The 13,313-nt window shown below is 38.6% G+C and overlaps 1 protein-coding gene across 7 annotated transcripts in view; it reads right to left on the reverse strand.

The window, feature by feature from the left end:
* The window catches only part of LOC126756348 (uncharacterized), a 174,860-nt gene that overhangs the window by 108,072 nt on the left and 53,475 nt on the right, over positions 1–13,313 (reverse strand). For 5 of the 7 annotated variants that reach the window (XM_050469342.1, XM_050469340.1, XM_050469339.1 and 2 more), the window contains one exon: positions 12,487–12,525. The exons of the other annotated variants lie outside the window; for them this stretch is intronic. The gene's annotated coding sequence lies outside the window, so the exon portion shown is untranslated. The remainder of the gene's footprint in view (positions 1–12,486; positions 12,526–13,313) is intronic. 7 annotated transcript variants of the gene reach the window in all.

The following is a 13,313-nucleotide window of genomic DNA, read 5'->3' on the forward strand; positions in this document are numbered from 1 at the left end:
TTCCATTGTTGAAAATAAATACGCGCGTATCAAATTGCTCGGAACCTTTTTGTCTGAGCTTAATGCATATGTAGTACACATGTCCAAATTGTAAACAATTTCAGTTTTTTCCCCGGCAAAAATGCATAACGGTTTAATTACCAAAATCTAATACCCGCAGTTCGCAATGTCAATGCTTCGGTAGGGCAAGTGCCAATCGTCGTGTTACGGAGCTGCAAAAAAGTGACAAAAGCAACAACCAGAAATGGCTTTGGTAGGTGCGCGCCAGCAAAACTTTGCGAATTTGTAAATATTTGTTTTAAAACTTGTTGCAAGAACTAAAAACGTAATTGATACGGTGGCAGCCGTTGCAAGTTTTGATTTTGCTTTATTTTTGTTTTTATTGTTTTTATACTTTTTCAACTTAGTCGCTTGCGCGCGCTGCTGGCAAAGCAAATAACTTGTCCACTTCTGCTGGCATTGCAATAAAAACAAAACAACGGCTACACCAACACGCGCACACACACACGAGCGCACACATGGCATTTCGATATACAATTTCAGATTTTATTTGCTTTTTCCATTTGTTGGATTTTCCTTTTTTGCCTCGAAACAGTTAGAGCCGCTCAGCGTCCGCGCGCCAGCCGATCGGCGAACACTTAGCGCTTGCAGTTGTAACAACAAAAACAACAATAACCAATGCAAGAATAATAACAGCAGCATTCCAGTTAAGTAGCTGACTGCGCCTCGGACTTGGTTGGCGGATTAGTTGCAAGATAATTACGGGCTTGTTGCCGTTGTGTTGCGGTTAATTGTTGTTATGCCATGTTAGAGTGCCGCTTTGTTGCTATTGTTGTAGCAGCTCAACTTTTATTTATTGTTTAGCGCATAGCTGCGGTTGCCAAGTCTCTATGTAAATAAAGAGCTGTAAACTTGATACGAACACACACACACACTCGCACAACGGATTTTTACTTTTATTAACTGCGGGCAGCGGCGACCGCTTGTGTGCCTTTCCAACGAGCACACTTCTAATGAAGATAATTAAATATGCTTCTGTTGTTTACTACAAACGAGTCGGCGAGTGCATCGCGTGCAGTTGCCGAGGTTTGGCGCTGCAGTAGCACCCTGTATTAGTAGCAAAGTGCACACACACTCACATATACACGTGCGCATAGGTAGCTTTACATAGCGGCAGCGCGCTAGTAAGGTGTGGGGATCTGTCCGATCTAATTAAGTGCTCACCTGGCATAACCAGTTAGACACCTTAGAAGGGGTTCATGCTCGCCGATTATTTGTATTGACGTCATTATATTACTTGAACTCGCTTAAAGAGACCCGTTTGCACTTAGAGATGTATGCATGTGTGTTTGTGTGGCATTCTCTACTGACGGAAATGTACGAATGCAGTGGAGAAGGTGTGCAGAAACTCATGTTGACATTATGACATATGGACGTATTGCCAGCATTTGAATGTCAGTGTTATTGGCAGCGCTGGCCAATGACAGGCAGCGAGTACATAAACTATTTCAAGGTTAATCTTGCTTATGATTAGATATGCGAGCAATTTGCAGCATATTTGAGGGGGAGTGTCGGGCGAAGCCGCGTTTCAATAATTGGTAAGCTTTGGCAAACAAAAGACTGAAGCTTATTTTAATGGCTTTCATGGATACGGGTTTGAATTATTATTTTTAGATAACGATATAAATAGATTGCCATGGAAGCAAGGAAGCTGGCGCTTATTATAACTGTTTGAAATGGAATGTTATTTAACTGTTTCATGATTTTAATATAATAATATTAATATATCGTATACATATAAGTATGTATCAATCGTTTGACTGATACCTTATTGAATCATATAGCTTCATATTATCTCTCTTCTATATTCTTCGTATTATGTAGCAACTAAGGCTGTTCCCGCGGCAATCGACTCTACGTAAGCTTAAAGACGAGTTTTCTATCCGTTCAATCCAGTAAGATTCTTCAAAAGCATCTGAGAATTATGTTATGCCACAAGAACAAGAAACAGCGATTCTAACGGTATTCAATTACGATTTAATACCCCAAAATTATCTTCCTCACTTCTTTAACGTTTTAAGCAGTTGTGGAGGTACTAAAACCACTGCAGGAAGATCTGAAAAATATTGAATAACTTAATTACATTTTTATACAAAAAAATATAAAATTCAATACAAAATTGAAATCCAATTTCAGCGCTTGAAATATTGCTTAACTTGCTTGCCTAACAAAGGGACTCCATAGTCCAATAGAGCGGCAGAGCTCTAGTCATAACTGCTCTTAGACACTTCTTTGCCAAGAACTGAGCTATTACAAAGTCAAGAAATTCTTTGTTCCATGTGACGACGCGCATGAAATAATGGCAATGAACGCATTTTATTATCGTAGACATGAGTAAACCCTGTCCAAGTTCGTTGCACAAGTCTTTTGTATGCCCTCTTATCTAATACACATGTTTTCCAAAACAACAAAGCAACAACTCATTATTCTCACAGAGAACTTCGCACAAATGACTTGCTGGCTTGTAGAATGTCTCACTTCACATATGTGAGTGTGTGTGCTAGCACACCTATGATAGGGAGCAACTCCCAAGCGGCGATTCTCTAACTGTTGTCGGTGGGGAAATATGTAAATTGCTCGCAATTAGCGAGATTAGCATGCGGGTCATGAACATTGGCACTCTTGGGAGCACGCAAACAAAGACAATATTATATGATTTGCAAATTCCATTATACACACACACACAAGCTGATATGAATAAATAAAAATGGCAAAGAATGCTCTGTCTTAAGGAAAAGTGCATTTTCCTTATTACTTATGCCACCAAGAACACCTTTCATCTGCGACTTCTTGCGACGGTGCGAAGGCGTCACCGAGCGGCGAGTGCGTTGTGCGGTGGCTGCTGTTGGTGTTGGTGCCGATGTCGCTGCTTGTTAAGCAAATAGCAACACGCAGTCGCACAGCCGCAGTGTCGTTGACCCCAGTGCCAACTCACTGCCATTGCTTGCTGCACCGTCAGCATGTCGCAGCTCGGCGAGCAGCTGTTCACCATACGAACCATTACTTTCTGCGCGTTGCTGGTGTGCAGAATGGGTTGTGGCAGGCGTGAGCTGGCTCTTTTCCAGTGCAGCAAACATGGCGACGCGGCCGTGCCGGTGCACTCGTGTCGCTACACCCACAACAGTGCCCTGCTACGAACGCAGAGTGCAAGAATAAGTTATTGAGAAACGGGCATTGGATGACGCATGCCCCCGGAGGGGTGGAGTGGGGTGCCGCAAGCGACATACGCGGCTGCAATGGCAAAGCGCTTTTCGCTGCTCTTGTGCCACACCATGGCGAACTGCTGTTCAATTGTACTTGTTGTTGTTCTTGTTGTTCTTGTTGCTATTATTGCTGTTTTATGCGCTTTGCATTTTATTGCCGCTGCAACACGACATGCATAAATAACTTTCGTTAGAAGTTGCCAACTGCTTCCATGTAAAGTAAATGGCAATGCGCGTACACATATATAGTATGTGTATTTATATACTTTTGAGCACGCACGTGTGTGTACAAACGCACACATTGCCATTGGGAGCCGTAGAAAACTGGGTTCTGCTGAAATTCGTTATGTCATTGCGTTGAGTTCTTGCAACAATAACCAAATAGTATCAAATTAAATTTACGAGTGAAAAGCGGAGAGAAACGGAATGACTCTGAATACCAATTTTGCGTGTGTGTGTGTGCGTTTGCATCAGCTGTGTGCCATAACCACAGCTTGAAACATATGGAAACAAGCCGTTTCAATTTTTTGTATAAAATTCTAATTGAAGGAGTTATTTAACTTTGAATCACTTAAGTTATTCTGATGTAATGGGATCTCACTGAAAGGTTTGTACAAACTTCTTTCCTTTTCCAAAAGAATGAAAAAGTTGTTTACATACTTTAATGCTCATTTTCTAGAAAGAGGCTTACTCGTGAAGTCTAGCGGACATATCGTACATATGACAACCGTGAATATCTGGGGGGCTTCATTAAAGTGATAGTGAAATATTGATTAATATTAACCTATAAAATAAATAAATATTTATAGCGCTGCATTTTTCTGCATGTCAAGGCATTAATTCCAGTGAAAATATTGAAAAGCAGTTTCTTCAAGTTACAAAAATGCAATAAAACCTCCGATGAATAAGCAAGTGCGCCCAAACCGTTTATTTCGCGCTAAAATGTTTACTTCTGAAATTTTAAATATCCCTTCTAGCCATTACAAATCAAGTAAAAACACAACAATGACACTATGAGAACGCATAAGCCACACAACTGATAGTAATCAATACCGCAGTTCATTAGCAATATGGTTCAACCAATTCAAAAAGATCGGCAATAAAATATTTATTGAGCTTTTGAGGGTCCAACTCGGCTCGTAGGTAACGACGCTTTCAGTAGCGAATGAGTCATAGCACAATGTTTTTAAATATCAAGAATATGCAGTGTTTTCCGAGAATTCTGCTAACGTCGCTTGTAGTGGCAAACGGTTTATTGACATACCGTTAACCTTCGAGTGAACACAATCGTTAAAAGCTGAAATTCGTAATTAAGGTACAGCTATTTTAAAGAAGTCCTATGTTTCTTTGTGTTGTAGTTAAGATACAGAATTACACACACATAAACTTTATTTTTGCATATCACTTTTGCAAAAGTGTTTTTTTATTTCTTTTCCTTTTAAGCAGAATTTTTGAACCTTCGATTTTGACGTCAATGTCGGTTTATAGTTGTGATGAGACCTTGAACTTTACAGTACATTTTACTGGCATGCGAAACACGAGGAATCAATATTCATTCCTTAACATTGTCTTCGTTGTCAATTAAATATGTGACATTCACCACAAATACTGGAAGAAAATCTATAAATATGGGGAATCTCGAATGTATGCGTAATCTTAAGTAAACTTGTTGGCGTAAGTTAACTAAATCACCTTCAAACTCTATATCAATTCCACCCAAGTGTTTAATTTTATAATTGCGAACTTTGAGAAGTTAGCTTTTTTGGAATTCGAAAAATTTAGTTGCTTTGTTGGAAATTTGTTTTAGAAGTAAGAAATATTTTTTGGACAAAAATCATAAGTGAAAAATCTAAGCTTTCAGTCTTGGTTCAAAAACGGCATATTTCATAGACCGAGAACTTAGTGCTCTTTTAGTGGAAGACATACATACATACATCAATTCGAACTTGTTTAGAGTTTAACGTACAATACACAATCACATCTCTCTAAAATAACTGCCAGAGGTCCTAAGCTATTTGTTTTAGATAAAGCATACTTACTACTAAAAAAATAGTTTTATTTTAACAATAATTAACTGATAAATTATCAAAAATAACTGAAATGCATCCAGGCGTATGTCTTCTCATCTTATACATACGTAAACATATGCATTAGGGAGGGTCGATTCCTCATTAAAAAATCTCGTACGCTGCAAATGTTCTACTGATCATTCTGACAACTTTGCCTAAGAGAATATTGGTCTAAAGCCGATATAGATCAAGATAATATCAAAATGCACCTACATATTCAATTTAATTCGGATATCTCAGAAACTGACGAGGAAATTTTTATAATCCTTAAAACTTTGCCTTGAATATCACGGGCTCGACAGCGATTTAAGACTCAAAGTCTACTAGGCAAAGTTTTTAGAATGATTTGTAGAACATTTCTCCCAAACGCGTTTTTTTTTTGTTTTTTTTGGCTCCGTGTAAATCGACCCGCTCTAATATGCATATATGTATGTACACATTTACCAATATTTGATATCTCACACACATACTTCATTTTGGAGCGATTAGGCAGTGAAGTAATTAAATGATTCAATTATAACGTTACAACAGCTGAGAGACTACTTAGTGACAGAGGCAAACACGAAATTGTAAAGAAGTTAAAAACGAAACACATAATTGAAACTTCGGCGAACAGTGGCACAAAAGCGCCAAACAAACACAGTGGAGATTTGTTTTTGATGTCGCAACGGCAATCAGTGCGGCAGTGACAGTGGTGGCAGCACTGGTGATTACGGTGTCAGCGCGTTAATGGCGGTGGCGATGCGGTGGCCGTTAGAGCTGCGCAGCCGCAGTTGTCATTCACTTATCGCGAGACGTCATCGAGCGCAACGGAAAACGCCAAGCAAACAATGGCAATGTTTATGAAAAATATGTACCACAACAACAATAATAATAACAATAACTAAGCCGCAATCAGCGTCCAGTTAGATGTTAAATAACAAGCGGCAACAGCGCACTCTTTCGTTATCTCGCGGTTGCAAAAGCAAAGCAAAAGCCGAGACAGCGACAGAGGCAGCGCGAAGGCAGCGTAATTAATGCAATCAATTACACATTTTCGTTGCTCAGATGCGCCGCGAGATTTACACTTCAAATTGGCCTGTTTGCGCGCCTGGTTGTTTGTGTGTGTGTGTGCCTTTGAACATATACCTTTGCATGTAAAGGTATGTGGGTTAGGTTACACATTGATCATACGTCATGGTTTACCGCATAGATAATATTGATTTATGTTGTTTGCTGCAATTTAAGTCTGTCGATTCCGTTTTCAGGAAATATTTGGTTGAAACAATTAACTAACTTGCAGATCTGGGTTGAAACGTGTCTTAATGAGTGGATAAAATGCAGAAACAATTGTTGACTAATGTCTGTCTGCAATTATTATGTAACATTCGGCGGATACGAGTGGGAAAAAACAAATACTAAAATATTAATTAGTTGAAAATTGTAAATCGGCTTAAGATAATTTAAATGATGATGTTTGCTTACTAAAATGATTGGATTATTTGAAGGCTGTGAAACAAATGTATGCCGAAGCAGCTAGATTAATTAATTGGCATCAAGTTCTCATATGTTTTATATTCATATGATGATATGACTTAAGTATATTTTCATTCAATTCTCCTCATATACGAAGGTGTAACTTAATACTATCAATGTACTATTAATTTCTACCAAAATATGGCAATCAGATGTACTTAGTAATTCTTAAGTGCTCATGAAGTGGTATGTTGCACTCATTCGATCTCAGTTATATTATTCTTGTCCCCAAAATATCTATCGGTTTGTACGGCAGCTAATTTGATTAACATTCCTACTGCTGCAGCAACCAAGGCAGTAACCTCGCATCGCACATCGGGCAAAAGTGTTTAGGAAGCAAGGGAGCAGTGGAAAGTGGAAGTGAAATTGCTTCTACTGGGTGCCAGGACACAAAGCCATAGAGAGCAATGAAATCGTGGTCGAGATTGCCAAGAATGGTGTACTGCTAATGCCCAAAAACGTGATCAACATTGCGAAACCTATGCATTGTCTATTCAAAGTTTTGGACAGAAGCATGCTAAAAAATCAAAACCCGATGGAACGAGCTACAAGGGTGCAAAACGGCAAACGTTATGTGCAAACCGGTAGATCGGAAATATAATTCCTATTGGCACTCGATAGAAGAGACTGTTGGAATAGGATCGAAATACTAACTGGTCACTGTCCGTACAAAGGGGCTGGCAGATCGAGAAGACGGCGGGAAATGTCTAGAACAACGCACCAGGGAAACAATGGAGCATGTTTGTGCACTTGTCCCGCATTGGCAAGCATCTAGGTATCGATAGTGAGGCCACAGAGTCTGTTAAAATTCGCGTCAAGCGCAAGTATCCTAAAAGATCAATCTGATATCGCAAAGGAACAAAACTGGTCTATGCGTGGCTCATTGGCCTATCAGACTAACCTAACCTTGACTAACATGGGTTTTTATGATACTCTTCCGTGCCTACATTAGTTTATATTCGACTCGGAACTACATACTTTTTGAAATATTATTATTTAGCCACCTAAATACATATAGAACTTACTTCGAGAATTTATTTTCAACCAAATATTTAGATACAGAATTGCATGCAAGAAGAAGTCTTTAGCGGAAAAACTGAATTCCAACAGCAATTTTTCGTTAATCGCCTTGAAGGTAAACAAAACCAGGCACTGACTTGATTGATTCACTTGAACCAGCACTAAACATTCAAATCCACAATCGCCAAAGGAAGTGAAGAGGGGGATATGTCACAGCATTTTCCATATAAACGCGCTGCCATCAATCTGAGCATCATTATTTTGCCACAATACTTCCAACAGCTTTATAGCGTTTCCTCTTTGTTGTTGGCTTGTGCAATACAAGTAAGAGCGGGCCGCTTGTTAAGCCTTTGACTTTGGCTTAAATATGCGCTGACGTTCGGCGTACGTTTTGGTGTCCAACACAGCGCACACTGATATTTATCTGAACGCAACACAAACGCACACACACAAGCAGCGATTCGCATGCGCTTAGGCTGGCTCACTCAGCTTTGTTCGCGGCAATGCGGCCCACGCGCCTGCGCGTTAATTTATTGCGCTGCATAATGCGATATTACGCTGATATTGTGCTGATTTAGTTGAATACGCGCTAGAATTAAGTTTATTTATCGACCGGGGCATCGCCAGCACGAGTTTGTCGCATTGTGTTGAGCGCGCTGTGGAGTAGGTGTGTGACGGCGTGCCGGAGACTGCGCGCAACTGTGAGTGTGCTGCAAAGTTTCGAGTGCGTGGGCATAAACGAGAGAAATAAACAACCGCTGAATGGCGTGTGTAGGTGAGGGTGGTGGGGGGAAAGAGGGGTTTCCTACAGAGGCGGTAATCGGCACAGTCAGAATCAGAAATTGACTGCCGCATTGCGCTAGAGTTTGGGTTTACAGTACGCGCAGGCACACACACTCACATGTCGCATGAGTTGTGCGAAATTTCTCCTCACCCCCGCCGCTAAGCGGTGCTTGAGTGCTTTTGGCCTTTTGTGTTCCGTCAACGGCAGCAAACGGGTGCAAATGATGCGCTTAACAGGCAAACAACCGCCAACCAACGGCGAGTGTGCATGTGTGTGCGTGGTCTGCTATCTATTTATTGCCTTAGAAAGTTTCGCCGCAGACTAAGAAGAAATATTAGAAAGTCATGCTGTGTTGCGCAGAAATTCAAGTTTTGCAGCTACTTCTCTTTGACTTCACTCTGCTCGCCGCTCAGGCACCTGTTAGCCCGACAATTGGCAACTCTTTGTTTAAATTACTGTCAAGAAGTGGGAGCCTGCGTTTATTTATAGAATTGTTGATTCATGCATATGCGCATTTCGATGGAAAAAGTGAGGTTAGGAAGCAATTTGTACGTTGAATGAAATATTTATAACAAATATGTGTATAAGGGAGCGGATACATACACATATGGAAGTTTATAATTGATTTGTTTACACCTTTACACAGAATTAATTATTTTAATATTAAATTTATATTAAACTTTTTCATAGAGTAACTGAATATAGAAAAGATAAAGCATCCTGTGATTGAAACAATTTGTCGAAATCTTCTCCTTAAAAGTTGGTGATTTTTGTGATAATGTTTTTTATTAAAATACATTTGGAGGTTTCACTGTAAGAGCATCCAACTCTAATTTTTTAAGTTGACTGGCATTTCAACATATTGTCACCTAAAATTAAAAAGAACGTATCTTCAAAAAAAATTAAAAATTGCTATCGGGTATAATAACCCATAAATAGCCATTTTATAGGCAAAACTCAATGTTATAATACATATGACTGTATAATAACCAAAATATATCCACTTTATAACCATTTTCTAACGAAAACTCAAATTTTGTTTCATTATGAGTGGTTTCTATTATAACGTTTTTGCTTCGCCTGTAAACTTATAAAAAGTCATGTTACGTTATTTTGCATTTTAGATGATGATATATGTATTCTCTGAATGGTAGACACGGTACTAAATTACTTGGCTCATAATTAAGACATTTGTTCGCTCAGGAGATTTTTTTACCCACTTTCATACCCTTAACAGGTTGTAGTAGGTTTGTAACACAAATAAAGAACTTTGGAAAGCCTCTAAAATGTACTTGTAATAAATGATCAGCGGGACGAGCTAAGTCTAGACTCACAGTTCTTCAGATACCGATTTGAAGGCAATGCTACAACTTCCAAAAATATTGTTCAGATCGGATCACTATAGCATATACATAGCTGCCATGCAAACTGATGGACCACAATTCTTTTTCTATATTTACATATACATATAAATATTTGCATATTGTACGAATTGGGTAGGCATTTGGTTAACGGTTTATGGCTGTTTTATGTGCGCATGACGCCTCAAAAGCAATAAAAATTTAAACGCGCTAAAAGGAACCGAGCAAAATGTAGACATTGCAATAACTTCACATTTGGCTCTGCGCATGCGCGGATGGTCAAACAGCATGCGACTCAAATTTTTACTGTAAATGGCAATAACAATTAAAATCAACAAAAAACAACGTCTCCGTTGCACTTTAATTGGTGAAACAAGCAGTTGAGGCGCCTAATTGTTGTTGTTGTTGTCATGTTAGTATTCTTGGCATTTTCTTACGAAAATTTTACAATTTACATTTCTTACATGTGTCAATTAGTTCATTGATGTTTCTGTGTTTCGGTTGTGTTTTGAGTTTTGCTTTTGTTTTTGCTATTTGTAAGCGCTTCACGTATTGTTGTATTTGCATTTCATAAAAAAGTGCTTTAACTTCATGATCATGTACGATCGCGTTTCGTGCTTGAACGCGAGCGTTTCACTTTTACTTTCCACAGCCATTAGTGCAGCAAAACAGTTATAATTTCGTAATTTAATTTAATATCAATTATTCAACTCTCCATTTCACTGGAAACCAGATATGCAAAGCACAATCAGTACAAAATGCACTTTCATCGGCGAGAAGATTGGATCTAATTAAATAAATTTGAAAATCAGCAATTTTAATTTGATAAGAGAAAACTGTAGGTCAAGGCAGTCGCTTAAATATGTATAAATATGTATACGAATAGTCGAAAAAGTCTTTTCGTATTTCTAATCAAACTTCAACTTCCAACGAAAATCCTTTAAAAAAGTAAAATTTAAGCGATTTTGATGAAACGAATGTCTCAATAAGTATATTAGGTTCTTCATGGTTCTTCATAGAGCCTTCTTAAAAGACCATCTACTAAAAAGCTTTCCTGTTTCTATAACTTGCCACATAATCTCGCCATTCTTCTAGCATGTTTGGTCACACTCAACAGACAATACTTTCACTTCTTCAGATCACAACAAGTGAATTCATTCAAAGATATAAAAAATATTGAGTTCATTAAGCGCGTTTCTCTTTCTGCGCTGCGACCGCTCACTCCCACTGCCACAAAACATATCCAACATTTGTTTGATTCCTCCTCAACAAGTTGTTCTAATTTTTGGCACTGATTTGCATAAGTCAAATGATACTCATGCGTAAGTATGTGTGTCTATGGATTCCGGTTTGCGTGTGTGTGTGTGTCGGGAAAGAAATTGGGTCTGTTTACCATAAAGACGGCAGACTCAAGCCGCCGCGCATAATATCACCGCCAACTGGACAATCAAGCGACTAGCAACAACAAAAAATTGGGTGACGCAAAAGTTAGAAACGATTATATGTGTGTCTACAAAGTCTACATTATTGAAGAACGCCCGCCATCGCTTGCTAAAAGCTTAGCTGAAATCCACATGCCAAAACCGTTAGTTGCTGTTTCGCGCATTTTTATTGCTGTTTCTTCCAAATTTATTGTTTATTCAGTTGTTTTTATTGCTATTGCCGTTGATGCTAAACTCATGTTTGTTTACGCCGAGATGCTAATTCGCTTGTGGAACACTCAGACACCCAGGCGGAAATTTGATGGTAAGAATATGTACATATATCTGTGCGTCTGAATATACATATAAACACCATAAGCAGTGAAGTAGAGGATAGAGTCATGTGTAGAAGTTCGCGCAGGTGAGGAAAGTTCTCTGATCGCCATTCACTTGGAAGTGGCCAAAAACGATTATTTTACTTATGGCTCAAGCAGCTCACGACTTCCGGTTTTAGACTAAGTATCCTCTGGGTAGCTAAAGAGCATCCGTTTGAAAGCGAGCTAAAGTGAGAAGGTGAATCATCTCTGCTCAGGACTCCCCACGTAAAAACGCCCCCCATGAAAAGGAAGCAACAACTCGGATATAACCGCTTAAGCGGTGTGGTCTCCAATAAACGAGAGTATAAGCATTCATAGGCATCATAATAAAATTTCAAAATAAAGCGATTTACATTTTAAAAGTAAAGGCTCTTTAGATATTGGATTAATAATTATGTAAGTCTTCGATATTTAAAAAATATTTGTTATAAGCTTGCACTGCTTTTCTTTGAGTTCTTTTTCGTTATCCTTGTTGTTGTAAGTGGCTTAAAACATCTCCCAAATACTCTACAGATTAATTAGAAGTTTCTTACAGGGTGCTTGTTCAGACATAAAAATCATAAAGTACCATAAAACGAACTAACAGAGAACAGAACTAGAACATTAAGTCGGAGAAATTTCTAGTCTTTTTTTTTTGTTTTAATAATTTTATATTTAATTAATTTTTCGTACGAACCTCTTAAGACGCGCCAGTTGTTGTTGCTCTCGATAAGAACTGAAAATAGAAATAAGAAAAAAATTAAAAATCAAAATCTGTAATTGAAATTAGAAGAGGAAATAAAACTTAGTGAAAATTATTTTAGTTTCAGCAAAAATCTGAAGTCAGCATTTCGCTAACCAAGTTTTCGAATATTAAAGGTAATGTGTTCAAGTAGACATCCGCGATTATTTCAAATTACCACTTGAACTGTTCAAGGAATGTAATCTTTGCGCACCAAATCGCGAAGTAATTTTACCGACCCAATTACTTTAAAAGGCAACTAAAATCCGATAGAACATGGGTCAGATAATTTGAATGAAGTAGTTTTAGAAAACTGATTGAAACCGATAAAATGTCTAAAGTTACAACCAATTAATGGATGCACAAACTAATTCGGCCAGCGGTGAAGGCACAAATGCCGCCTTGGGCAAAGGGGAAGGGGCCCAAGATAACAACTGTTGCCAACAAATCGACAATTGTGCTTACCCAAGTGATCACTGACCTTATTTCGAACACACACATGCACACTCAAATGCCAGATTTTATTGAAAAGCCAAACATTGAGCGTGAATCAGTTGATAGTTGAGTAAATATGTTGATTTTATGGCGAACAACAACAAATGCGGGCAACCACTGACTCGTTTAAGTGTCGAGCACACACATACGGAGAATATAAACAAGAACCGTACAACAACAATGATAGAAGTGAACCAGCGCTGAAATAAATAACAACCCACACAAAATTGTTGCTACTGCAATTTGTCTGCCTACACATGGAAATAACTAACCTATGTATACCTGTA

This window comes from Bactrocera neohumeralis, chromosome 4 (assembly GCF_024586455.1).
Source record: "Bactrocera neohumeralis isolate Rockhampton chromosome 4, APGP_CSIRO_Bneo_wtdbg2-racon-allhic-juicebox.fasta_v2, whole genome shotgun sequence".
NCBI lineage: Eukaryota > Metazoa > Arthropoda > Insecta > Diptera > Tephritidae > Bactrocera > Bactrocera neohumeralis.